This window comes from Mirounga leonina, unplaced genomic scaffold (genome assembly GCF_011800145.1).
Source record: "Mirounga leonina isolate KUSES-001 unplaced genomic scaffold, KU_Mleo_1.0 Mir_170, whole genome shotgun sequence".
In the NCBI taxonomy this organism is placed as follows: Eukaryota; Metazoa; Chordata; class Mammalia; order Carnivora; family Phocidae; genus Mirounga; species Mirounga leonina.
In genome coordinates, this window is record NW_023270433.1 from 37,428,929 (window position 1) to 37,433,787 (window position 4,859).

The 4,859-nt window shown below is 41.2% G+C and overlaps 1 pseudogene; it reads right to left on the reverse strand.

Moving 5' to 3' along the window:
* Positions 1–3,772: 3,772 nt before the first annotated feature.
* Positions 3,773–4,565, reverse strand: LOC118018228 (annotated as a pseudogene).
* Positions 4,566–4,859: the final 294 nt, after the last annotated feature.

The window sequence follows — 4,859 nt, forward strand, 5'->3', positions numbered from 1 at the left end:
TAGAATGGGAATCAGGTAGAAGGGTTAGAATGAACCTTGGTTATACTCATTCCAGTGGTATGGTATGGTGTGGTATTGCTATTCCAGTGGTGTAGGTCCATGAGTGTATAACCCTCTTTTTTTTTGCCTATATCAGAATTGGTACGATGCAAGCTGCTCTGGAAGCTAAAACTGCTGCCAGAAGTGGGTAAGGAAGCAGAATATCAGCAGGTCAGAGGGTAGCTCTGAGCTCTGTGAGGATGGGGCCCAGGTAGGCCTTGTTCTCTGCTATACCGCCAGTACCTAGCATAGTTCTAGGTATAGTTGACCTTGAACAGTGTAGTGGTTAGGGGTACCAACCCTCTACACAGTTGAAAACCTGGGTGTAATTTTTAACTTGCCCCCCAAAATACTAATAGTCTACTGTTGATTGAAAGCCTTACTGATAACATAAACAGTTAATTAACACGTATTTTGTATGTTGTATGTATTATATACTATATTCTTACAATAAATTAAACTAGAGAAAAAATGTTATTAAAAAAATTATAAGAGAAAATACATTTATAATACTGTATGTATAAAAAAAATCTGCATGTAAGTGGACCTGTGTGGTTCAAACCTGTGTTATTCAAGGGTCAGTTTTACTATTGAATTACTAGAAGCGTTGATCACTCCATGGCCAAACTTGTCCCCTTCCTCAAGGGTCCTTGCTGAGTCTCTGTGTAGAAGCTCTAGAGGGCTCTGCACTGGAGCATTCAGTCTTTGCCCAGCCAACAGAGGTGTGGCTCTACAGCCCTGGCTGGGTTCTGGAGCTGGGACTGGCTTTGGGAACAGACAAGGGACATCTGCAGATGGTTTCAGGGGAAGCCAGGGGCAAGAATCAAGCTGGATCCAGTATCAGTCTGAAGGGTCTGCACAGAGAGGCACAGAGATGGAGCAGTGAACGTGGAAGACTGACTAGGAGACAGTACTGGACAGACTCTTGAAGTGCTAGATGGACAGGGGGATTTCATGAGACAGATTCATCCTCACCTAGGATACCAAGCCTCTGAGTACCTTTGGGAGCAGCTCTTTCTACTCATGACTTCTTGATGCAGGGCCCCAAGTCCCCTGCTCCACCCCTCTTAGGAATTTGCTTTATTTCCTGTCTCAGGCAACAAGACCCAAGGAGCCCCCCCCCAGGAATCCAAATAAGGTTCAGACTTTCTTTTCCCAAGCAGAGTAGCAAATTCTAGAATTGGCTATGGCTTCAGCAGGTAACCATCAAAATGTTTCCTCAGTAATTCCAGCTCCCCAGGAGTCCCAGAAAGCCTGGGATTGAAGCCGACAGTCACAGGCTCAGCCCTCCCGGAAGCAAGTTTGTCATCATTACTAGCTCCTGGGATTTGCAAGTTGATCCCCACAGCTTTTCCCTTTGGTGGCTTCTGAGGCCATCGAAGGTAAAGACTTAATGCTAGATGGTTGGAGACGGTCAGGGTTCAGAGTCAGAGGATTAGGGTTCAAGTCCCTGTGCAAGTCATTGTGTAATTTGAGCAAGTCACTTAGTATCTTTGTATTTTTGTTTCCTCATCTGTAAAAAGGGGTACTATTTATTTCATCTGGTATTGTCCTCATCTATAAAGTGGAGATGTATTCCTGCTTCACTTATCACAAAGGTTTGCTGAAGATCAAAGTGAGATAATTTCAAACTTTCAATCAAGGTGATAAATTCTATATAAATGTTAAGCCCTGTTCAAATGTTAGTTAGAATTATAAATCCAATTCTAGGATACTAATGGAAAGCCTAGTAGGATGGAAGGGAATCTACAAAATGAGTCTTTAAAAATCATTATTGCTACTGACAATAATCTTAGCATAAAAGCATAAGGAAACTTAAAACACATTGGAGAACCCAGTGCTACTTATATACAGTAAGTCAAAGCTCTATAAAGGCAACCTAATATGGACTTTGAGCTTTAGAAATGAAAAGATTAGAATTAACAGGATTAGAGCTAAAGGGAATATTGGACATTGAGTCCCAAATACTTATTTTATACATGGAAAGATGATGTATAAAGTAATTGAGTGACTTGCAAAATGATTTCTACTTATTTACTACCCTGCCTTGTTTCATAAAGGATTTCAAGTGGATTTTAAGAATAGGTACAACGAAATAGGCAAATCTAAAATACAACCAACGCTGTGATCATGGAAAATAAAGTGTAATGACCAAGTGAAAGGGAGAGTGGAGTTATGGTGGCAATATATAACTTTTATAGAGTTAGTAGAAATTAACAGTAAATTGACTGTGAGTTTCCTGGTTAGCCAAAGTAAAATTAGAAACCAAGCTAGTGATGGAACCAGCATTAGAACCTCACCTTAGACTGGTTTGTTTTTTGTTCCATTTAAAAATTGTTTTTTAGAGAATTAACTTCTTTCAGTCTTAAAATGTTTTTTGTTTAGCTTGCTTTCTTTCCATTGGTTCAGTCTGTGGGGACGATGGCCTCAGTGAGGAGAGAGAGAGCTGCTCCAAGTGCCCAGCTGACTATGGGAAACGTCCACTTCCTTTAAACACCTGGGTGATGATTACCCTTCCAGTCAGCTTGGTCTCTCACTGCCTCTTCCTTGACCATTCTGATAAGAATCAACCAATATCTCGGGATGCCTGGGTGGCTCAGTCGGTTAAGCGTCTGCCTTCAGCTCAGGTCATCCCAGGGTCCTGGGATCGAGTCCCACATCGGGCTCCCTGCTCAGCGGGAAGCCTGCTTCTCCCTCTCCCACTCCCCCTGCTTGTGTTCCCTCTCTCGCTGTCTCTCTCTCTGCTGAATAAATAAATAAAATCTTTAAAAAAAAAAGGAAAAGAATCAACCAACATCTCATGCCAAATTTTCTTTTGTTATTTGTTCCTTATGTCTATTATTCCTTGTTGGGATCTGACATCTTCTTAGAGTTCTGTATTGTCAAGAGTCTTTGAAATTATGTAATCCATCCCCATTACTTTACAAATGAGGAAACCGAAATCCAGATATGTTAAGTGACTTGCCCAAGGCCACACAGCAGCAACTAACCTTTATTGAGCTTCTACATGTGTCTTACTTAATTCTCACAGCAAACCCTGATAAGTGAATATTATTATCCTTTTTTTATAGGTGAGGAAAATGAGGCACAAAAGGGTGAAGTGCTTTGCCCAAGGTCACAAAAAGAGTAAGTGAGGCAGCTGGGGTTTGAACCCAGTCTGTCTAGTTCATCTCTTTGTACAACCTCCTACCCTGTGTTGCCTCTTAAGAGGATGACAGAGCTTGGATTGAATCCAGTTCTCTGTGAGTCTAGTGCTCTTTCTACCATACTTTAGAGAAGACAGTATTGGGCCTTAAATTCCCCTTAGGCTGGAGAGGTGTGCAAGACTAGCCTTGGAGTTTGGAAAGGTCAGCACTGAGCTTGATTAGCACTGTCTGGCCCTGCTTTTTGGGGATTGTTTCTTTGGCCAATGGAGTCAGTCTCTATAGAAATTTCTGGTTTTCAAATGGATTCTTTGGTTGCCTAATGCAAATAGGTTTATATCTACGGTTCTTAGCCATGCTATTAAGATGCACTGGTATGGGATAATGAGTTTGATGTGCTGGTAATTAATAATAGTTAAAGTAATCTGGGACTGTGCAGCTGGAGATGGCAGAATTGGCAGCTGGGACTTCTTTGCCTCTCAGCCTCAGTGAAGGGAACAGGGCATGCAGTACGTTCTGCATTGAGGGCATTGTAGATAAAAGGTCTCAATCCTATATCTGCTTCAAGAAGTAAACTTTTTTTTTTTTAATGCAACATACTAACTTTATTTAACAAAAGTAACAGGTAAAGTCAAACAGGCACTTATATTAAGAGAAAAACCCACTAGAAGAAATTTCATCTTAAACACCTTATAGTAACCTATTTGCAGTTGCATTTAACTGAGCTCTGTTGCTGTGAAGAATACAGCTCATGCACAGGTATGGATCAACAATTTGTACATTTTTCAAGTATTCACTGAATACTACCTTATATACACATATACATTAAATTTGAAAAAGATTTAATTGACGATCCCCAGATAGACCTCATTTTTGTTGCTCTTTTGGAAGAGGTCGTCTAAAGAGAAGAATATGTGGTTCTGGGTCATGAATCATGTAATGAACCCAGCCTAGACTCTGTTGGACACCAAGTCTCCTCCACTCCTCTTCAGACATCAGATGGGTTTTCGGGAGTTGTTTGGAAAGTTCTCAGGGTAACATGACATGCCAGTACTCGTCGTGCTCATTGAAGTACTTGTCCGAGTAGTAGACCTGCTTGTGGGCCATCCTGCGGGCGGGCGGGAGCGACGGGGCTCAAAGAGCGGGCGCTGCGGGCCACACGTCCTGGTCTGGCCAAAGCAACGACTTGACTCAAGAAGTAAACTTTAGTGAGTCTATCTTGTCACACTATGTAGAGTTCTGTATTTTTTATTCTTATTTTACAAAAGGCAGAGTATATCTAATAGGAGAGGAGCAAGCTTTGTTAAAAGAACAATACACACATATACACACACATCCATATCCATGGTTGCCAACTAATCTGGTAATTTGAATCTTTGTTGACACTTGATATTATGTAGATAAGGGGATAATCATCTCAGGGTCCAGTGCAGCATGGAATCTCATTCAATGAATAACAGACCAGCAAATAATAATTATAAATAAACTAAAGCATTCTTGCTGTCTTTCCTGAAAATGCAGGGCTTCTTAAAAATCCTACTTTTTCCTTCTCAAAGTATCTTCCCAACATGTAGCTGCTCCAAGTCTCTCTTCTCCCCCAGTACAAGCTACTGCCCCGGGGCTTTACCAGCTGAACCTACATAAAGTCGTTTATCTCTTCCTTCTCCCTTCTTTGCT